The sequence below is a fragment of the Octopus sinensis genome, linkage group LG9, assembly GCF_006345805.1.
Source record: "Octopus sinensis linkage group LG9, ASM634580v1, whole genome shotgun sequence".
In the NCBI taxonomy this organism is placed as follows: domain Eukaryota; kingdom Metazoa; phylum Mollusca; class Cephalopoda; order Octopoda; family Octopodidae; genus Octopus; species Octopus sinensis.
Genome location: NC_043005.1, coordinates 62,031,738 through 62,056,449, shown reverse-complemented (window position 1 = coordinate 62,056,449; position 24,712 = coordinate 62,031,738). Strand labels below are relative to the sequence as shown.

General features: G+C 37.0%; 1 long non-coding RNA gene across 1 annotated transcript; it reads left to right on the top strand.

The window, feature by feature from the left end:
- The first annotated feature begins 6,136 nt into the window (after positions 1-6,136).
- LOC118764704 lies at positions 6,137-23,597 on the top strand. Its single transcript, XR_005000510.1, has 3 exons — positions 6,137-6,221; positions 18,600-18,606; positions 23,588-23,597. It is a non-coding gene; the product is annotated as an uncharacterized LOC118764704 (long non-coding RNA).
- The last annotated feature ends 1,115 nt before the right edge of the window (positions 23,598-24,712 follow it).

Genomic DNA, 24,712 nt, shown 5'->3' with positions numbered 1-24,712 from the left:
GTTACTGCCATCTGCCCAACAAACATCTCAGTTGAATGGAAAAGAGGGACAACTCAGTTTTTACTTTGTTTATTCTTTTATTTGCTTTATCATTTGACTGCAGCCATGCTGGAGCACTGCCTTTAGTCAAACAAATTGACCCCAGGACTTATTCTCTGTAAGCCTAGTACTTATTCTACCGGTCTCCTTTTGCCAAACTGCTAAGTTATGGGGATGTAAACACACCAACATCAGTTGTCAAGTGATGGTGGGGGGGACAAACAAAGACACACAAACATATACACACAGATTATTTATTTATATATATATATATATATACACACACACATACACACACACACACACACACGCACACAAACAATTGCAGCATGGAAGGTGTTAATAAGCCATTTAAAAACACACAAAAACTGTTAGATTCACTTCAACATTTAAATTTAATTTGCCAAAATATTTTTGTCGCTTTGAGACCGAGATCCTGATTAGACAAAATTCCATGCTGTACGGAATTTTGCCAGTGATCAGATTGCGGTCTCAAACTGATGAAAATATTTTGGCAAATTAAATTAAAAGGTTGAAGTGAATCTAACAGTTTTTGTGTGTTTTTAAATGGCTTATAAACACCTTCCACTCTGTAACTGCTTCAGCACACAATCTCAGATCAGCTCACTCGCTATGCAAGTACATCTCTGTAAGATATATATATATATATATATATATATATAATTTATAGACAAAACCTCTAAGTAATTCAATTGATAGTGAAAGATATTATCTATAATAAATCATATAGAAAGAATTTAAATATATAATAAACATTCTAAAAATCACTAAATTAAATAAACATTAAATTGACTACGGGCATTTCATGACTATATAAATCGATAATATTAAAAGTTAATATTAATTCAATTTAAAATTAAGATTTAAAAATATATAGCCACTCGTCAGGTCAAAAATAATATAAAATAAATGAAGATATAATAATTAAACAATATATTTCCTACTATTAATTATATATATATAAACATATATATATAAATTTATGAATAAGGATAATATCGATATTTAAATATCGATCTTATCAAGTGGCCAACATGGGAATAAATTCCATACAAAGGTAATATTTTTTTTAAAACTATAAATTAAGGTATCTGAGAGATACCACTATGCTGAAATAGCAGTCAAAACCTTGACCCTAAAGCCACTTTAAATGTTAGCACTTTGGAGCTGTTTGGCAGGCAACTTAAGCTGCCCTTGTACATACGTGCATATATATGTATGTATGAGCATTCGTATATGTAAGTATAACGTATGTTCTGTGTGTGTGTGTGTATATATATATATATATATATATATATATCATCATCATCATCATCATCGTTTAACGTCCGCTTTCCATGCTAGCATGGGTTGGACGGTTCAACTGGGGTCTGGGAAGCCCGAAGGCTGCACCAGGCCAGTCAGATGTGGCAGTGTTTCTACAGCTGGATGCCCTTCCTAACGCCAACCACTCCGAGAGTGTAGTGGGTGATTTTATGTGCCACCGACATAGGTGCCAGACGAGGCTGGCAGACGGCCACGCTCGGATGGTGTTTTTTATGTGCCACCGACACAGGTGCCAGACGAGGCTGGCAGACGGCCACGCTCGGATGGTGTTTTCTTATGTGTCACCGACACAGGTGCTAGACGAGGCTGGCGGACGGCCACGCTCGGATGGTATATATATATATATCTGTATTTATGTGCTTATCTGGTATATTCAACTGAAGAAGGCAGAGCTTCTCTGAGGCAAAGCCAGAAATACAGGATCTTGAATTATCCAGAAAAATCTTTTTTTGCTAGTTTATTTTGTCTCTGTTTTCTCTCCTAATGCTATATGAACATTCAAAGTGGCTTTAGGGTCAGGGTTTTGACTGCTATTTCAGCATGGTGGTATCTCTCAGATACCCTAGTTTATAGTTATATATATATATATATACGATGGGCTTCTTTTAGTTTCTGTCTACCAAATCCACTCACAAGGCTTTGGTTGGCCCAAAGCTATAGTGAAGACACTTGCCCAAAGTGCCACACAATGGGACTGAACCTGGAACCATGTGGTTGGTAAGCAAGCTACTGACCATGCAACCATGCCTGATAATACAAATCTCATTCTTTTTTTTTTTCCTCTCTAGCAACTGACAATTGAGCTAGCTCCCACACATAAAGAATCCATGGAATCTGAAAAAATTTTACTGCAACAACCCACCATCATGTATATACATGAACAAACAATGCAACAACATCGTTTTTATTTTATACTGTAACAAAATTATAACCAACTAAATAAATGGCCATCTTCATAACTAATTGCTCTTCACTCATTCATTTTTACGATGTATCATCTTCATTCAAACTTCACATTATATTTGATTTTTCCCTTTTGCAATAATATTTTGGTTACACATGTGTACTTAATAAGCTTGCAGCTTCAGTCTAACAAATACCCTCACAAGGAACAGGGCAGCATAGCACAGAGCTATAGTAAAACGACACTCAGCCAAAGTGCCATGCATTGAAGCTAAAACCAAATCATTGCTGTAAAGAAGCAAACTTTTAACTACACAACTACGTTTGCACCTATAACTGTATGCACACACATACATACACACACACATGTGTGCGTGCAAACACATACGTATTTGGATGTATGAACTTCACAAAGAGAATACAAGAGTAATGTTGTGAAAAATCAGCAAATTCTTTATTTGCTTGGTAGTATTCTTTTAATTTTTGATGAGAGTCTTATAGCAGAAGGTAAGATCCATTTCCATCTAAAGCGATTTATGCCATTAGTACCAGTGAAAATGTCATGGATTTCATAGCTTTCCAGTTCTCTCATCCTAAGAATAAAAGCAGTTGTGACTATTCTACAAGAAAACCAATATTCTCTCCATTTTACACTTGCATTGTGGAATGGCAGGATGGATGGATGGATGGATGGATAAATGGATGGATGGATGGATTATACATGAATGTATGCCTGTATGTTCTCATCTATTTTTAATTATTTGAAATCTTCCTGTGAGGAAGAAACTGGTTAACAAAGATGCAAAGCTCCATCATTGGAATATGGATAACAAAAGCAAATTCATATTTTAAATTTGAGGAAAGTCTTGCATATCTTTTACTGTATCACTTACAGATGGTGTGTGTGTGTGTTTGTTCCTTACCACCATACTTGCCAACTAGTGCTGGTTTATTTACATCCCTTTAAATTTAGCAGTTCTGAAAGATTGATAGAACAAGTACCAGGTTTTTAAAAAAATAAGTGCTGGCATTGATTTATTTGACAGAACCCTTGATGGTAGGGTCCAAAGCATGACTGCAATCCAATGACTGAAACAAGTAAAAGATAAAAGATAAGGGATTTTTTTGCTTTTATATGAGGGATGCTGGATTCAAAACCAAAGTCTCCGCAGCCAAGGTCGGCATCAGGGGATTTGTAGGCTCATCTGCTTACAGCCTCATGAAACAGCTGTCCATCTCTGGAAGAAGCAGGACTAGAATACTGAAGGCCATGGGAGAAGCGGTGGAGAAGGCCTCAAGTTGGATCTGGTCTAGGAAGAACAAAGGCCAAATTCATAAAGCTTTAATTTGCCCCAATTCAAGCGAGCACCAGATTGGCATAGTTGTGTAGGCCTGCGCCTCTGGAGCCAGTGATCCAGGTTTGAATGCGTGAGTTTCTTTCCACTTAGAGTGATAATAACTTAGAGTGGGCCATGACATATATTTGAACACATGGACAAATACAGGTATACCAAATACCTTACAACAGAAGTTCTTGATTTAAAAAAAAAAATAATCTCCACATCTAGAGGATGTATTATAATTACCAAATGCCAATTATGAACATCTCCACTATATGAAGTGGAGTTAATATCCATATTCAAGAATTCTCCCAAGTTTACATGGCATCAAGGAAAAGGATAGACTTATTGTCTGGAGGTAAGTCATCAGCACATATTTCTGGTTCAAAAGCCATCGTCAGCACAGCAGTTGTCCAACCTTATCTCCTGTAACCACACACACAAACACACACATGTTCACATATGTACATACAGTATATACATATGCTGTATACACATACATATACAATGTATCATAACATATTAACTCCTTTATTAAAGTTTCTTCATAATGAAGATGTGCTGCGTTTTCATATATATTTTAGAATTAATCATAAAAACAAAAAACAAACAGTAATGAAATATAAACAAAGAGCAGCTACTCTTATCCATTCCTGAAGTATTTTCAACTGATTTTCTATATACATTGCTTATTTTTCTATAGATTTGTTAAGCTTGAGTCATGCTGTTTGGAAATTATTACGTATTGATAAATCAGGTTCTGTTGAGGATTAATTAAGCATATGTTCCTAGTAATCTATTTATTTTTGTTTCATTTTTCTTTAGTGCTATTTTTAGATAGACTTTGTTTGCAGCAAATCTCTGGAAGAATTCTCATAACAAAACCAAAAACATGACCATTGTTTGGAAACAACAAGACAAAACAAAGCGAAAATACAGCCATTTTAAAATGTACCACGTATTTCATTTACTTTGTCAAAAGTTTGGAACATAAGAATATGTACAAATTCTGCTTCACTCATCTTTCATCTTTTACTTGTATTAGTTATTGAACTGTGGCCTTGCTGGAGCACTGTCTTCAATGGTTTTTAGCCAAACAAACCAACTCCAGTACTTCATCATCATCAACATTGAACATCCGTTTCCCATGCTGGCATTGTTTGGGCAGCTTGAAGGGAACTGGCAAGGTCAGGAACTACACCAGGTTCCATAGTCTGTTTTGACTTGGTTTCTCTGGCTGGATGCCCTTCCTAATGCAAAACACTTTACAGAATGCACTGGGTGCTTTTGATGTGGTACCAGTACCCACACCAATGCTTTTTATGTGGCACAGCCCACCACAACAGAATTGAGTACTTATTCTTTTAAAGTCTTGTACTTATTTTATTAGTCTCTATTGCCAAATCACTTAGTAAAGGAGTCATAAACAAACCAACACTGGTTGTTAAGTGGTGTGGAAAGGACAAACACAAAGACACACACACGAACATAGTTCTCAGAGAGATTCTTCGGTATGACACAGAATGTGACAAGCTGGCTTTTTAAAATACTGGTACAGCACATTTTTGCCAGCTGAGTGAACTGGAGAATTGTGAAGTAAAGTGTTTTTCTCAAGGATACAACGCATCACTGACCATCAAACTCACAATCTTACAGTCACAAGCTGAATAACCTAACCACTAGGCCACGTGCCTTCATCATATGAGGTCAAGACAAGCACACACACACACACACACACACACACAAATACACTACACTTACACTTGCACATATACAACAGGCTTCTTTCTGTTTCCATCTACCAAGTTTACTTGCAAGGTTTTGGTTAGCCTGGATGTATAGCAGAAGGCATTTGCCCAGAGTGCCACATAGTAGAACTGAACCTGTAACCACTTAGTTGAGAAGATAGTTTCTTAACCACACAGCTACACTTGCACATATGCATTTTGGTCATTTCAGAAGGATAAGACTGAGACAGAATATAATTGGAAAATAATAGTTATTAGGTTGTTCTGAAAATAATAGCTGCTCTAAGTGTTGTGTTTTGAAACACACTTTTATCATAGTATTTTAATTATATTTTTGGTGAATTTTGACATACTTAATAATTGATGTATGTTCTTTAATAATTTTCTACTTAATTCAGACAGAAAACATTCTTGAAGCATAGGCACCCTTAATTATAAACATGACAAAAAAAGACCGCTTACTTTTCTTTCAGGAGTTCAAGCTTGGGCACAATGCCTCCCAAACTGCTGCCAATATCAACAGAGCATGGGGAGAAGGGTCCACAAGTGATCACACAGTACGAAAGTGGTGTCAGAAATTCCATAGTGGTGATGAGAGCCTTGATGATGAAGAAGATAGAGGATGGTCATGCAGTCTTGACAATGAACAATTGAAAGCAATTGTTACACAAAACCCATGTCAAAGTATTAGAGAAATGTCTCAGGCACTTGGTGTCAGTATCGAAATGGTCTCATGCAATCTGCAGAAGATTAGTAAGGTGAAAAAGCTCAATAAATGGGTACTGCATGAGCTCAAAGAAAATCAAAAAGTTTGGCTTTCTGAAGTGTACTCAATGCTCTTTCTGTGAAACATCAACGATCCTTTTCTTGACAGAATAGTCACTTGTGGTGAAAAGTGGATCCTTTATGATAACTGTAAATGATCTGTTCAATGGCTTGATTGTGATGAGTCCCCCAAACATTTCTCAAAGCCAAAGTTGCATCAGCAAATGATTATGGTGACTGTCTGGTGGTCTGCAATTGGTGTTGTCCATTACAGCTTTCTGGAAGCCAATCAGAGCACTACAGAATTACTGCAATCAATTCACTGAAATGCATGCTCACTTTCAAAAAATGAAGCCTGCATTGGTGAATCAGTGTGGCCCAATTCTGCTTCACGATAATGTAAAGCCACATGTTGCAAGAATGATGCTGCAGAAACTCACAGACTTGGGATTCGAGACTTTACTACATCTTCCATATTCTCCTAATATTTCACCACTGATTACCATTTTTTAAAGCATTTAAACACGTTTTTAAGTGATAAAACTTTCAGGTCCAAACCAGAGGTGGAATCATCTTTCAAAGATTTCTTAGCATCAAAACCAATAAGTTTTCATCAATGAGGCATAAATAATCTCGTTGATTGATGGCAGAGATGTATAGATGTTCATGGCTCATACTTTGACTAATCAAAACATATCTATTGTTAATTTCTCCAGAATAAAATTGTTTCTGGAATCAGCTATTATTTTCGGAACAACCTAATAACACAGAACCAGAAGGTAACTGTAGTTCACCCTACAGAGTGACTGCTGTTTGTGTGATCTTTTATCTTTTATTTGTTTCTGTTATTTGACTACAGCCATGCAGGGGCACCACTTTTAAAAATTTTAGTCAAGCAAACTGACTCCAGGACTTATTTTATCTTTTTAAACCTGGTACTTATTCTATTAGTCACTTTCACCACACTGCTAAGTTACAGGGACATAAACACGCTAACATTGGTTGTCAAGCAGTGATGAGGGACAAACACAGACACAAAAAAACGCAAACATATATATATATATATATATATATATAGTTAATCCAAACACGAAAACACAACAACACGAGGACGTGGAACAAATATAGTGTTATTGGACGCTCAAGAAAGGAAGGAAAGAAAGAAGGAGGATTTAACGTTTCAAGCGGAGCTCTTCATCAGAAACATAGGAAAAGGAAAGATCAAAGGAAGGGAAGACAGAGGAAAACAAATCGCCAACGATACACACGTGGTCACATATACACATACACAATGAGCTTCTTTCAGTTTCCATCTACCAAATCCATTCACAAGGCTTTTGTCAGCCCAAGGCCATAGAAGATATTTACCCAAGGTGCCATGTAGTGAGACTGAACCTGGATTCATGTGCTTAAGAAGCAAGCTTTTTACCCCATAGCCATGCCTACATTTATTGTAATTGGGTTAGAGTCTGAAATGTTTAATGAGTGACCTCTGTGTCAATCATTTGGAACATCTTTTGTTTTGCATGCAGCCTAAGATATTTGTTTGTGTAACAGCAGCAAAGTCCCAGATGTCGGAGCCAAAACACAATTATTTTTATTGTTAATTTATTTTGTTTGCTTTTCAATGTTTTTACAAAAAAAAAATTGTTTTTTTTATTGATTGTTATTTCTCTCTACAGTTGCATGACCGAGATAATGATTTTATTGAAACAATTGATTTTACAGTTAAATGAGCAACCACACTACCACCACCATCCTAATGCCAACCACTCAAACTTTTTTGCGGGGTTTTTCTTTTTCTGTTTTCCCTTCTTTCATTCAAGAAAACTAGAGGTATATGCATGTCTTTTCTCAAGGGAAGGGATGAAGCTTTAACAAAATATCTTAAAATTAAGATTTAAACTTATAACACCAAGTCAGTAGTTCAACACCTTAACCTTACCACAACAATTGTGCCTTAATCTTTCTACTGAGAGATTAATTTCAAAAGATTAATCAAAAATTATCAAATTAATTTTTAAAAACACAAGAAAATATTATCAACTATAACAAGATTAGAAAGTTGATTTTATATTTTTTGTTTACTATCAGATCAGACCAGATCAAACAAATCTATAATGAAAGACATTTCAGCTGTGACCATCTCATCACATTTTTCTTTTTATTTATTTATTTATTTATTTATTTATTTATTTAATTCAGTGGTGTGAGTGTCTCTAGAACTACATGGTTCAATGTGTATTTTCATTTTTTTAAAGAAAGTATTTATTGATAAGGGTGTAATTTGAATGTTATTTGGCTGCTGATTCTAGTAGATCGATTGACTGTATAAGAATTCTCTCTCTCTCTCTCTGTTGCCTTTCCCTATTAGCTTGAGCAGTTTTATTGCTTCACTGTTTCACATGAATGGTTATTGGCCTTGTTTGTTTTAGTTCAGTCCAACCCACACCAACTATATTTATGAATCAGGACTGACTCATAGGTCAATCCTGAGTGAACACACCTATGATCAAAGACATTCCACTCTATGACCACCCCATCAAACCTGGGACCACATCATTCAACATGTTCTGTTCTGAGATAGCAGAGTGTTATTTGAAACAATTTTTGGTTGCTGTTTCTAGCAATATCCATTTGGCACTCAGGTGCTTTTAGCAGGGTCCATGCAGTTGCAAGTATCCAAGACCAGGTCTATCATCTGAACATACCTTCCCCTTCCCTTTCACAGTTTCAGAAGCCTTTAAAACAATCACAAGCACTTGCTCTGCATCCTTACTAAACGGTAAAAAAGAAAGACTTTGAAAAAGCCAAGCAACCACAAAGAGGCCCCATCTCTGTCTTCTGGTGGAGGGGTTAAGGGCTGATGTGAGGGTCAATTACCAGAAACTTGGTATTTTGATTTGCTTGTGTTATAATTTAAACAATAGTATTTGCTGTTTAATCATTTCAGAAATGCTTCAAATAATTTTTAAGGACCTTCTTACTGATTTAGGTGGGACAAAATATCATGCCCTTTACTTTTGTTGTTTGGGTTTAACCCTGAGTCAGTCTTGACTGAGTAGATCTTTGATCAAAACCATTCCAGCCGTGACTATCATATCATTATTCCTGACCATCATGGTGCTGGTGCTACATAAAAAAGAAAAAAATAACCCAGTGTAAGCTGTAAAGTGGTTGGCATTAGGAATAGCATTGAGCTGTAGAAATCATGCCAAAACAGACAGTAGAGCTTGGCTCAGTCCTCCAGCTCACTAGCTACTGTCAAACCATCTGACCCATGCCAGCATGGAAAGCAGAAGTTAAATAATGAAGATGATGATGATCATCATCATTATCATCAAATAACAATAATAATAATTCTTTCTACTGTAGGCACAAAGCTTGAAATTTGAGGGAGGGGACAGTTGATTACATCGACCCCAGTGCTCCACAGGTACTTATTCTATTGACCCCAAAAGGATGAAAGGCAAAGTCAACCTTAGCAGAATTCGAACTCAGAACATATGGATGGATGAAATGCTGCTCAGCATTTTTCCCAGTGTGCTAACAATTCTGCCAGCTTGCTGCCTTAATGATGATAATAATGATAGTAATGATGATTTCAAATTTTAGCACAATGTCAGTAATTTCAGGGGAGGGTGGAAGTAAGTCGGTTACATAAACCCCAGCATTCAACTGGTACTTATTTCATCAACCCCAAAAGGATGAAAGGAAAAGTCAACCTTGACAACTTTTGAACTCAGAATGTAAATATGGATGAAATACCACTAAGTATTTTGCCCAGCAATACGAGATCTTGTGGGACATGACCATCCAGTATGACCATTTTATTCATCATCATCATTGTTTAACGTCCGCTTTCCATGCTAGCATGGGTTGGATGATTTGACTGAGGACTGGCAAACCAAATGGCTGCACCAGGCTCCAGTCTTCATCTGGCAGAGTTTCTACAGCTGGATGCCCTTGTGGATAGAAAACCTGACATTGTTGTTGTAGAAAAGATGAAGAACAAAGCAATTATTGTGGATATTGCTTCACCGTGGGACCACAGGATGAATGAGAAGGAAAATGAAAAAGTGGAGATATATCAGTTGAAATAGGAAATCAGGAAACTATGGAGAATCAGGCATGTAGAAGTGGTACTGATTGTGGTTGGCACACTGGGGGAAGCTGGTTAAAGGTTGGATGCATGACTTGAGAAGCTAAGAATTACCATCAGAATGGGGATGTTGCAGAAAACAGCCTTGTTAGGAGCAGTAAAGATTCTACGGAGGGTGTTAGAAAGTTGAAGGAGAAGGAATGACCCAAAGGGCTTTTGGCCATTTGATATGGCTTTGGTGTATTGTTGGTATAACATCTACCAGAACAAAAGGGTTTATAAAAACAAAGCAATAAGTGTGTTAATTTGAGAGAAGAATATATTGGATTAAATCATAATTAATTGATCCTCTTGTATTTTTTTTACCCAAAGCCAGGAACTTTTCAGCACTGCCTTGTACATACACTAATCTCTTCACACACATGCATGCACGAATGCACACACACACACACCCTTACACATCTTCATGGTCATGCATGCTCACCTTCACATATCCACTCTCCACAAACACATACGTACTGCCATTCACCCACTAGCTCATCTCCCTAAAGATTTCTTTCCCTTTTAACTTTTTTTATCCACACCTACCCACATGCTCTTAATACACCTACACCATTTCTACATACACAAGCCCCTCCTTCCCAGAATTCTCAGGACTTTCGCTTTCACCTTTCTTCCATTATAAATGCTTAAAACTCCATCATATGCTTACGCATCTATTGGTTTTCTAAAGATTTTCAATTATCACCTCCTCATCATATTATGGACATTTCTATCTTCCAGGACTTTGCACCGGTAGCATATCCCCATGAACTTTCACCAGCATTATGTTTGATATATATTTAATTTATCGGTGATTTATTGAAATAATTTTTCTCCACTTTTCCTTCAATTTTTTTCATCATTTCTCTTCTCTCCCAGAACTCGCTTGTTAAATTTTATCATTTTTTTTTTAGATTTACTCTCTTTTTTTTCATTCTTCCTTCTCCCTTTCATTTATATGCTTCACATTCACCTCTGTAACATCAAGAAATATATTTACTGGGTATGGCATATAACTGGATACGCACACACACTCACATATAATCACAGTAGAAATAGAATGTCCTTGGTACAGTAGTAAATATTCGAAAAGAATAAATAAAATTTATATATATATATATACATATACATATTTATATATATACATATATATAAATATAGATATATATATACATGTATATATATATTGATATACACACATATTTATATATATATATATATATAAATTCATATATACATACATATACACACATATGTGTGTGTATATATATATATAATGTCTAAAGTAAAAACATGATGTTCATAGCTAGAACAACATTTATCATGGGTCCACTTGATTAGGGCTACCTTGGAGCTGCTCAACAACAAAATTCATAGAATGATATACATACATACATGCATACACACACGTTTTGTTTATATATATATATATATATATATATATATATATATATGATATGGATTGTTTGTTAAAGTGTTGCTTTGACCCATTATTATTATTATTATCATTATTATTATTTCCTTGTATCTGTGTTCCATGTCAGCTACTTCAAACAATCACTTAAGACATAAACAGCTGCAGATCCTAACTGCATTAATATGTCAATCTGTTCAAAAGAATCTGTAAGCTGATAATGTCACAAATGGTTAATAACCTCTCCTTCTTTACTCACCACATTACTCTCTCTCTCTCCTCCCGTCTTCTTACTCTTCCTCTATCACTATCTCTGTATTTCTATAGCTTCTGTCCTTTTCTTTCACTTGCTCGTGTTGTAATGTTAAGGAAATGCAAAACAAAGAACAGAATTTTCTTTTTTTTTGTCTTTGTAAATTAAGAAACCTACAGAAGAATAGCTAAACAGAAGAATAGCTAGATTGAAATGGTGTACTTTAATAACTTCCCACATGTTGATGTTGTTATCACACACAAACAAGCAAAAATTAAACCCAAGCATATTCTATATTAAAATCAATCAATAAATAAATATATCAAATGGCGTTTCACATGATGAAATACCCTATTGCCCAAGACTTACTCTGAAAATAGTAAATTAGTATAATTAATGCCAAATCTGGCAAGAATTCTCCCAATTCCTTCAAGCCTCATATTATTCTCATATCCTTATTTATGAGAGGATCAAAAAGCTGGTTGGATTATATGTCATCATGGTCATCACAGTATGGAAATCAGAGCTAGCTAAGGAAGTCTATTCCTTGATATACCGTTTGTAGCTCATTGCCAATGATGCTTTGATCCCCTGGTCCACAGTTCCTCTCATATATTGCCTGTTGGCTTTCAAATTATTCAGCTGATGGCAAGGCAACAGACTCTGTTGGATTCTCCTTTGATCTGTTGTTTGTTTTTGTAGTTTAATCATTGATCAATCATGACTTAGCTGATCTATAATCAAATGTATTTTTGCCATGATAATCTTTCTTCATACTGGCAATGCATATCTAAGACTATATTATCTAATATGTCCCTTGCTTTTTTTCAGATGGTGGGACAAAGTGAAATTTGATGGATATTTGGCTGTTATTTCAAGCAAGCTGAGCAACCAAATACAGGATTACTCATTTGCTTGTCTTCTAGTTTCATTAAGTTCAGCGGTGATAAAAATCTTCCCAATGTAAAGTAGAGCAATCACTTAATCTCCAAACGGCAATGTCTCACATACACAAACCAAGGAGCATGAGACAGAGATCTATACAAACCAAGGGAAAAGGAAATATATATATATATATATATATATATATATCAAAATCAAAATCAAATCAAATCAAATCAAAACAAATCAAAATAGATGAACATCAATGGAATTTGTATCCTTGTGGTACCAGTGCCGGTGGCACACAAGAAAACCATCCGAACGTGGCCGTAGCCAGTAACACATCGACTGGCCTCCGTGCTGTGGGCACGTAACAAACACCATCCGATCATGGCCGTTCGCCAGCCTCATCTGGCACATAAAAACACCATCCGAGCGTGGCCGTCTGCCAGCCTCGTCTGGCACCTGTGTCGGTGGCACATGAAAAAAAACACCATCCGAGCATGGCCGTTCACCAGCCTCGTCTGGCACCTGTGTCGGTGGCACATAAAATCACCCACTACACTCTCGGAGTGGTTGGCGTTAGGAAGGGCATCCAGCTGTAGAAACACTGCCAGATCTGACTGGCCTGGTGCAGCCTTCGGGCTCCCCAGACCCCAGTTGAACCGTCCAACCCATGCTAGCATGGAAAGCGAACGTTAAATGATGATGATGATGATATATATCATCATCATCATCATCATCATTTAGCGTCCGTTTTCCATGCTAGCATGGGTTGGACGGTTCTACTGGGGCCTGTGAAGCCAGAAGGCTTCATCAGGCCCAGTCAAATCTGGCAGTGTTTCTACGGCTGGATGCCCTTCCTAACACCAACCACTCCGTGAGTGTAGTGGGTGCTTTTTACGTGCCACCCGCACTGGTGCCAGACAGAGCTGGCAAACGGCCACGAACGGATGGTGCTTTTTATGTGCCACCGGCACGAGGGCCAGGCGAGGCTGGCAACGGACACGAAACGGGGCGGTGCTGGCAACGGTCGCGAAACGGAAAGTTCTCTTACATGCCACCGGCACTGGTAACACATCTGCAATTTCCATTGATCGATTTCCATTGATCGATTTCGATTCTGATCCTCACTTGCCTCAATGGGTCTTCACAAGCAGAGTTTCGACATGCCACCGGCACTGGTAGCACATCCGCAATTTCCATTGATCGATTTCGATTCTGATCCTCACTTGCCTCAACACGTCTTCACAAGTAGAGTTTTGTGTCCCAAGAAGGGAAGGTATGCATACGTAGGCTGGCTCCATCCCATGTAGAAGGCCACGGGTTGTGGACTCACTTGTCCTGCCGGGTCTTCTCGCGCACAGCACACTTCCAGAGGTCTCGGTCTCTAGTCATTTCCTCAGTGAGACCTAAAGTTCGAAGGTCGTGCTTCACCACCTCGTCCCAGGTTTTCCTGGGTCTGCCTCTTCCACAGGTTCCCTCAACCGCTAGGGTGTGGCACTTTTTCACACAACTATCTTCATCCATTCTCGCCACATGACCATACCAGCGCAAACGTCTCTCTTGCACACCACAACTGATGCTTCTTAGGTCCAGCTTTTCTCTCAAGGTACTTACACTCTGCCGAGTGTGAGTACCGGCATTACACATCCATCGGAGCATACTGGCTTCATTTCTAGCGAGCTTACGCATATCCTCAGCAGTCACGGCCCATGTTTCACTGCCATGTAGCATGGCTGTTCGTACACACGCATCATACAGTCTGCCTTTCACTCTGTGCGAGAGGCCTTTTGTCACCAGCATATATATATATATATATATATATATATATATATATGGTTAATTCAAACATGAAAACACAAAGAGAAAACACAACAATGCGAGGACGTGGAACAAGTATAGTGCTATAGGATGCTCAGGAAAGGAAAGAAAGAAGGAGGATTTAACGTTTTAAATGTCAGAAACATAGGAAAAGGAAAGATCCAAGGAAGGGAAGACGGAGGAAAAAAAAAAAATCGCTAACGATACACACGCGGTCACATTTTGAAAATATATATATACACACACACACACATACATACAAAGAGAGAGAGAGAAGTACATGCTCAGCTGTAGGCTTGAAAAGTTTGCTTCCCAACTGCAAGGTTTTGGGTTAGCACACTGTATGGCACCTTGAATACATGTTTCTTACCATAGTCCTAGGCTGGATAAAGCTTCATCAGTAGATTTCATGAACAGAAACTGGAAGAACCCCTTTATATATATATATATATATATATATATATATATATATACATGCGTATAATTGGACATCCAATATGCTAGAAGAAGATCATCTACGATTTAAATTCTGTATTTTGTATAACCAGATTTGAATGGAGAGCATGAAGGGAAATGACTAAATACTCCAAGGCTTTTTGTCAATCACTCTATTGATTCTGCTATCCATAGTTCTCTCTTTCACCTCTGTTTATCTGTCTGTCACACTCCCTTCTCTCTCTCTCTCGCTCTCTCTCTCCATAAGAGTGATTCAATTCTTTCAACAAGAAAGTTCATTGAGATGTTGAATAGCAATTTTTAAATATCCAGTAAATCCTTCATTTTATTACAGTTATGTCATCAATGATATTATGACACAGCATTTATGGTGAACAGGCTGCAGCTGCAGATGGCTGAGTCAGCATAGTGTCAAATCGCAGTGTTCAATGTAATATAAAGAAATTATTTTATTCTATGAAGTAACAACTTTCAAGTAATTCCAATTATGATTTTTCATCTGTCTTACCCGCTTTTGTTCTGGTGTTTGCTGAATTTCTCTAGAGAACATTCTTTTCTTTGTAGTTAGATCGTAGATGATCTTCTTCTAGCATATTGGATGTCCACTTAGTGGTCATCTCTTATTATACGCATTTTATTATATGCATGTATTACAATTTTTCTGAATTTTCAGATTTTTCTATATGCTAGGCTACTGGTTTTAAATTGAATGTTAATTAAATTAAGTTAATATTCAATATATCACCATCATTATTTATATTTATATTTATATATATATATATATATATATATGTATATATAAACACACACACACAATAAGTTTTTATTCTGAGATGAAACTAATCAGTCACTGAAAAGAATTCTATCTTCAATTCCCTAAATCATAAATATATGCTCTATACTTCTATACATGTATTGAGTCTCCTCCCCTTTGTTCTTCTTACAACGCCAATGTTGCTAACGATAACATACTTCTGCTAATTTTCTAACATTTGTTCAACCCTTTAGCATCCAAACCGTCTATTTCAGGTCCAGATATTCTACATGCTTTGTGTTCAAACTGACTAAATCAAGCTTTTCACAACTACTCTGCAATGTCATTCTAAAATTAAATAAATGCATCATCAAAATCTCAAAGCTACAAAATAGGAGCACTCTGTCGGTTACGACGACGAGAGTCCCAGCTGATACGATCAACGGAACAGCCTACTCATGAAATTAACGTACAAGGGACTGAGCAATCTACAGACACGTAGTTCTCAGGGAGATTCAGCGTGACACAAAGTGTGACATGGCCGGCCCTTTGAAATACAGGTACAAACTCATTTTTACCAGCTGAGTGAACTGGAGCAACATGAAATAAAGTGTCTTGCTCAAGGACACGTGTCGCCGGGATTCGAACTCACGACCTTACAATCGTGAGCCGAATGTCCTAACCACTAAGCCACGCACCTTCAAAGCTACGAGATAATGTATGATTAATTGAAAACAATATGAATAAATAAGCAGAATAATCTGAGTGTCAAGAAGCAGAATCAAACCTAGAACCGTACAGTTTCAAAGTGAATATTTCAACCTCCCAGCCAGTACTGTACTCAGCTATTTGAATCAATCCTCATTATATTACTGATATTTATAACATAAAGTCTAAAACAGTGAATAGTAAAATTAAACCTGGCAGAACATAGGTCAAGATTAACTGCTGGAAGGCATTTAGACTGAAGCGTTTACCATAACTACCAAACCACCCAACTCTCTAAAAGTAATAAATTTCTAGCATAGACACACAAAGCCACAATTTTGTGGGAGAGGGGAAGCATTCAATTAAATGGCACCTAATTAATTTTATCAACTCTGGAAGTAAGAAAGTCAAAGTTGAATTTAACCAGATTTGAACGGAGAGCATGAAGGGAAATGACTAAATACTCCAAGGCTTTTTGTCAATCACTCTATTGATTCTGCTATCCATAGTTCTCTCTTTCACCTCTGTTTATCTGTCTGTCACACTCCCTTCTCTCTCTCTCTCGCTCTCTCTCTCCATAAGAGTGATTCATTCATTCAGTATATGACCACTCAATTCTTTCAACAAGAAAGTTCATTGAGATGTTGAATAGCAATTTTTAAATATCCAGTAAATCCTTCATTTTATTACAGTTATATCATCAATGATATTATGACACAGCATTTATGGTGAACAGGCTGCAGCTGCAGATGGCTGAGTCAGCATAGTGTCAAATCGCAGTGTTCAATGTAATATAAAGCAATTATTTTATTCTATGAAGTTACAACTTTCAAGTAATTCCAATTATGATGTCATGCTTCAATAATGATGGTCGATTGGCAGAATTGTTAAAGACTCAAACAAAATGTCTTGTTGTATTTGTGCCAGCATTTTATGTTCTGAATTCAAATCTCAACAAGGTCACTTTAACCTTTCATCCTGCCAATATCAATGATGAGAGAAAGCAAACAGCGGTGAGCTGGCAGAATTGTTAGCAAACCAGGTAAAATACTTGGAGCAGCACTTCATCCATCTTCACATTCTGAGTTCAAATTCTGCCAAGGTCGACTTTGCCTTTCATCTTCTAGGAGTCAATAATATGAGTACCAATCAAGCACTGCTATTGATGTAATTGGCTTTCTTCCTACCCCAAACTTGTTGGCCTTGTGCCAAAAAATTTGAAACCAATATCAAAAAGATAAAGTATAAACCCTGGCAGAATTTCTAATGCACTGGACAAAATAATCTGATGCGCCAGCGCCGCGTCGACTGGCTTCCATATCGGTGGCACGTAAAATGCACCAATCCGACCGTGGCCAATGCCAGTGCCGCCTCGACTGGCTTCCGTGCAGGTGGCACGTAAAATGCACCAATCCGACCGTGGCCGATGCCAGCCTCGCCTGGCACCAGTGCAGGTGGCACGTAAAAAGCACCCACTACACTCACGGAGTGGTTGGCGTTAGGAAGGGCATCCAGCTGTAGAAACATTGCCAGATAAGACCGGAGCCTGGTGCAGCCTTCTGGCTTCCCAGATCCCCGGTCGAACCGTCCAACCCATGCTAGCATGGAGAACGGACGTTAAACGATGATGATGATGACGATGATGATTTATTCTAGCTCTTTACATTCTGAGTTCAAATCCTACCAAGGTCAACTTAGCATTTCATTCTTCTGGGATTAATAAAATAACACAAAAGTCACGGGTGGTGAAATTAATTGAATTTCTAGTTTTACATTCTGAATTTGCTTGTAACATTTGTACTAAGCTGTATAAGTCTTTACTTTTCCCTTAGACAATGCCAATAGCATTCAATATTGCTGAACAACCTGCTTTCTTGCTAAATGACCTGTGCAAAGGATTTTGTTATAGTGATCAAATGCTTGTGCTGTACATTAGCTCACTCTCTCCATCAAACTGACATTGTCAGAACAGGTGCACAATGTACCACACATCAGAAGTAGAAGTGATTGCAGGACAATGAGATGAAATGTTTTGCTCTAGCAAATGCACTACCTGGTCTGGTTCCTCCCTAAAGTCCAACCCCTCTTCAAAGCGGTAGGGTGGTGTAACCGGGCAGTATCAGAACTATGCCGTCGGGAACTTCGGTTCCTGGTAGGGCCACCCAAGGTGGATTGGTCTGGCACCGAGCAGTATTAGGGCCGCAGCCTGGCCAACGGGGCACTGGTGAAAAATCCCAAGAGGTGTCTGATCGGCAACCAGTGGCTTCGTTCTGTCCCTGCATCTGTGGACACTCCGCGGTAAACAGGGCGTCCCGTCACTCGGGATATGCATGCGGGATGTCGGGAACCGCTTGTGAATTCAATATTTCCACGAAACTTCTTCTATGAATCCTACTGCTACTGGTTCGTGATGCCATCAGGACCAGAGAAGAAGCCGGCTCAACCCGCCCTGGATGAATACCATCACAAGTACAAGTACGTACCTGGTCTGGGAATTGAAACCATGATCTCATGATCATGAGTACATTGCCATAACCACTAGGCCATGTGCCCTCACACTGTCAAATTAACAGTACTGAGTTAAAGACTACTGATAGAATAGGATAAGCCAGTGGGAAACCATTCCAGTGACTTCTCTACATTCTATAAATACTTTATCATTAGAGTTTATCTTCCACATGAAAGACATTCAATTTCTCCAACAATGGTTGTATTAAAATGTGTATATAGCCATTGTACAGATGTCATTATATCACCACATAAGGATTGAAGGAGTATATATCTTCAATAATATTTAAAATATAATAATCAATGATTATTATGATGATGAATATAACACGCACACACACAGTCAGTTGTCCATAAGTTCGAAAAATATTTTGAGCAGTTGTACTTTTATGCAGTTAAATAGTATATTTTTTGTGATGGTTGGTTATGTCATATAGTCATTCACAAAGTCACCATTGGTTTTGTGTCTACTATTGCTCTTGGCAATATAGACAACTCATCAGATATGTTGGCCAGAAGCATATATATATATAGCCCCTGAATATTTGATATTAAGGGACTATATTACAGTCCCTTAATATTTGATATTCAATATTTCATCTATTCAATAAAACAATACTTCATTCCATTTTACTATATATACTATTTATACTATATATTCTATACTCTACATTAATATGATAAAGAATATAAATAAAACATTAAAGAAAATAGACAGAGTTGGAATTCCTTTGAATAATATATATATATATATTACACATACACATATATATATATTTGTATTTTTGTTCATAAACGTAAGGCTTAGAGAAATTATATAATATAATAGAATATAAAAGTGAATACATCAGTTTCTATGAGAATCAAAATTGAAATAGAATCAATTTGATTTTTGTTATATACATATGCTACATAGAGGCTCAGCCTTGAGGGATTTGTAAACTTGATGTCAGCAATATTGATAGCATATCGTACACATTTTAAAATGTATTGCTTAGATTTGTGCTTACAAAAAAAGTGCTCAGCATATGAATTAAAGCTTGTTTAATTTATTTGAAGTTAAAGGGTCCTAAGTTGTAACAATTACATTCATGTTTCAGATTATTCCAACCATTATATTAGGGAAACAGTGTGACAATATATAAGTAATTCATAAACACATCAAAATATCATAAATCATTGAGATTTGAATGGTTGTCAACAAACATTTCGGAATGTAACACACATTCATCAATTCAATTATCATATGCAGAACCCATAATGTATACATCCACTCACATTCAAAGATATGTAAATATTGTCATGTCTTCTATATATAGGTATCATGCTCATCAGTCAGAGTGGTAAGGATCATTTAGTCATCCTTGACAATGACTCATAACTTATGTGGTGGCTTTTTTTTTTTTTTTTAACTGAGGAAGAGTTGTACACTGTCAGTTTCACTCCTTCATGTATGATCATATTCAATCCAGTGGCCAGACCTGATGAAAATAACAATGGATGGAGACAAATACAGTAGATGACCAAAATGGCTTACTTGCTTCATTTGGCTCCCTGCACTCCAGAATGAATTGCTGCAGCCTCCTCTCCCTCCATTGAATCATGAAAGTTTCTTTTGCAGAGACCACCATATCCAGCCTTTACATGCATAAGTAGGTAGGTAAGCCTGAAAAAGATACATCACCATCTAAATATATTGAGAGGTTAAAAGGTAGTGATATGAACAATTATAAAACTGATAAAACACATGTCCCTCTATATTAATGGCTGTAATATTTATCTCACAGAAAAGTACAACATCTGATGAGAATTTTCACAATTTGGATAAAATAGCATATTTATTCTATTCTGTGAATTTGGATATACTCTGAAAGACGGTCATATGGAAACATTATTCAATTACTTTTCATTAACAACAAGCACCTTGCTGCTTTTATGTGTTTTACACATATAATACTGAACACATGGAATACCAGTTTTTTGGCACGTAAACATGAGTGCATGAGTGTGTGTGTAAAGTGTTTTGGATATGATGCTTGAATAGATGAATGTGTGGTGTATTTTCAAATGTTTTTTTTTAGCAACCAATCAAATCTCAGAGTCATCAAGTTTTGATGTGTCTACAAATATTTTTGCTCATAAATCTTGCTGCTGCCTTACTTTAATCATCTGAATGTCCAGTAATGTAAAATTCAGTTATAATTCAATAAGCTTTACCTTCTAATTGTGTGTGTGTGTGTGTGTGTGCATGTATTAGTGAAAAGCTTCTGCATAGTTTCCACCTACCAAATTCCACTCGCTAGGCATTGTCCATGATAAAAGTCATTTGCCTAAAGTGCTCCACACATTGGGTTCAATGTATAGAGTTTTACTTACTCCTTTTCCCAACATCATGTATGGCCATTTTCCTGAAGGTACCAAGATCTTGTCTTCTTTCTTACCTACAGCCCTCACAAACTATTTGTTTACACCTAGCTTCCTCGGTGATTATCTAATTATTGAGTGTAGTACTGTGCCAAACAACTCCAAATCAATGAAAACCAGGAAGAGCAATTTATTCTTAGCCAAGCATTTCTCCCACAGTTGTCTCACTAGAAAGATTGCATCTGTAGTGCTTCTTCTGGGGATAAAGTCAAACTGCATTTCATCTATCTCTACTTTGTCACAGACTAGTTCTGCTAATACTTTCTCTGTGATCTTCATAACTTGAACAAACAGTTTGATTTCTCTATAGTTGCTTCTCTCATAGGCACTGCCTTTGATTTTGTAACAGTTTATGATAATTCTGCTATGTTTAGCCCCTTGTGGGTAGTAAAGAAATAGATAATTCTGCTGTACTAGTCATTGGATATGATACCTTCCTATATCATCATCATCATCATCATCGTTTAACGTCCGTTCTCCATGCTAGCATGGGTTGGACGGTTCGACTGGGGATCTGGGAAGCCAGAAGGCTGCACCAGGCTCCAGTCTTATCTGGCAATGTTTCTACAGCTGGATGCCCTTCCTAACGCCAACCACTCCGTGAGTGTAGTGGGTGCTTTTTACGTGCTACCTGCACAGGTGCCAGGTGAGGCTGACAACGGCCACGGTCGGATTGGTGTATTTTATGTGCCACCGGCATGGAAGCCAGTCGAGGCGGCGCTGGCATCGGCCACGAGTCGGATAGTGCTTTTTACGCACCACCAGACCAGTGATCCTGGCTGGTTCAATTCGATTTCGCTTTCGCTTGCCCCAACATATGACTTAATTAAATCAACTCTACAGATTGTAATCATGCATCCTACTTCAACAGATATTTTGAGTGTTTCTGCAACTATCTTTGATCGACTCACAACTTTCTTTCTTCATTCCTTTTATCACTTTAATTACCATGCTACTCCCTCTGTAAGGTCAGCATGCAGTAACCCCTGTTTATCCCATACATTCTTCCACATTTGGCAGCCTCTCACAATAGCACTTTCATGCTACTTTCTTTCCTTCCGTATCAGTGGTGAGTACCAACACATTTATAACTAACTTATACTTTTGACTGACTTTCAAATATATGTGTTGATTTGTTTGAGAGACAAAACAATATTTTAATAATTGCTTCCACATATTGGAAGCTATACATTACTGCTAATGTCTGTTAGTAACTGCATATAGAGAGTAATGCAATGTTGATTTGTTTGAGAGAGAGAAAAGATATTTCTATAATCTCTCTCTCTCACAGCTGAAGCTTTGCTTGACAAATGCACTTGCTAATATCTGTTAGTATCTGCATCTACTAAGGGAAGTACTACAAATATACTATATATGTAGCCTTATTTATGTTACAATATCTCTAATATCCTGGATATAGGAATCTCACTTCAGTTTTCTTTATTTTATTTTCTGTTTTTTCCCCCATATTTTTCTAGAAATCTAACACGTCTGTGCATAAATATTTTTCACAAAAGACATACATACACAGGTTTTAATTATGACTTTGGATATACTCTGAAAGACGGTCATATGGAAACATTATTCAATTACTTTTCATTAACAACAAGCACCTTGCTGCTTTTATGTGTTTTACACATATAATACTGAACACATGGAATATCAGTTTTTTGGCATGTAAACATGAGTGCATGAGTGTGTGTGTGTGTGTGTGTGTAAAGTGTTTTGGATATGATACTTGAATAGATGAATGTGTGGTGCATTTTCAAATGGTCTTTTTAGCAACCAATCAAATCTCAGAGTCATCAAGTTTTGATGTGTCTACAAATATTTTTGCTCATAAATCTTGCTGCTTCCTTACTTTAATCATCTGAATGTCCAGTAATGTGAAATTCAGTTATAATTCAATAAGCTTTACCTTCTAATTGTGTGTGTGTGTGTGTGTGTGCATGCATGTATTAGTGAAAAGCTTCTGCATAGTTTCCACCTACCAAATTCCACTCACTAGGCATTGTCCATGATAAAAGTCATTTGCCTAAAGTGCTCCACACATTGGGTTCAATGTATAGACTGAGTAGACTTATGATCAAAAAACATTCCAGCTATGACCATTCCATCTTGGCAGAATCATTAGCTCACCAAACAAAATGCTTCGTGAAATTTTCTTTACATTCTCAGTTCAGATCTTGTCAGGAACAGCTTTGCCTTTCATCTTTTCAGGCTTAATAAGATAAAGTACCAGCCCAATGTATTAGGGTTCATGTAATCAACTAAAGCCCTACCCTTGAAATTGCTGGCCTTGTGCAAAATTCGAAACCATTATTCAAAGTGACCATTTTTACCTTAAGATGACATGGTGTGAGTTGAAGATTTGGCTGCTAGTTCTAGCAGGTTGAGCAACCATATAATTACTCTCACATAGGTTTTGTTGTTGTTGTTTTTATTTAGCCCCTCTAGGTCACCAGTGACTAAATAGACCTATGATCAAAAGCATTCAAGCTGTAACCATTCTAACTTTTATTCAGACATGTATCACAGTCCAACTTATCCAACGAGTCTTTCCATTCTTGAAGACATAAAATGGGTGATTTGAAGAAGATTTGGCTGCTATTTCCGCCAGAATGAGTGACCATATAATGGCTATATCATTGGCACAAAAAATACATGACTGTCAAAACACAAAGGTCCTATTTCTCTATATTTTAGGGAAATATAAGCAAGATTCTGTGACATTTATGCTTTTCTGTAAGAGCAACACCAAACCTAGAATGCATGTTTAGCTTGAAAACTCAAATGAGTCATTGGAAATACTCCTTCAGTGTCATAACTATATAGTTTGATAATTGTATTGTGTCATTAGAGATCTTCCTTCAATTTGGTGATGATGATGAATGATTGTTAGTTACAGGTCTCCAATGGATGACTTACTGATTCACTGCATTTTTGATGATGTCAGTAACAGCAGAGTATCTTTAACTTGATGCAGAATAAATATCTCAAGGGATCTCATTTGTAAGGCTTTCCATCAAAGGACAAATACACAAACACACATATACAATTAACTGCAAGAGTGTGTGAGTGTGTGTGCATATGTGTGTGTGTGTGTGAGTGTGCACATATATATTTATGTGTTCACGTGTATGTGCGAATGTGTGATGTTTATAAAGAATATTTTTTCACTTACTTCAGAAAAGAAATATCCA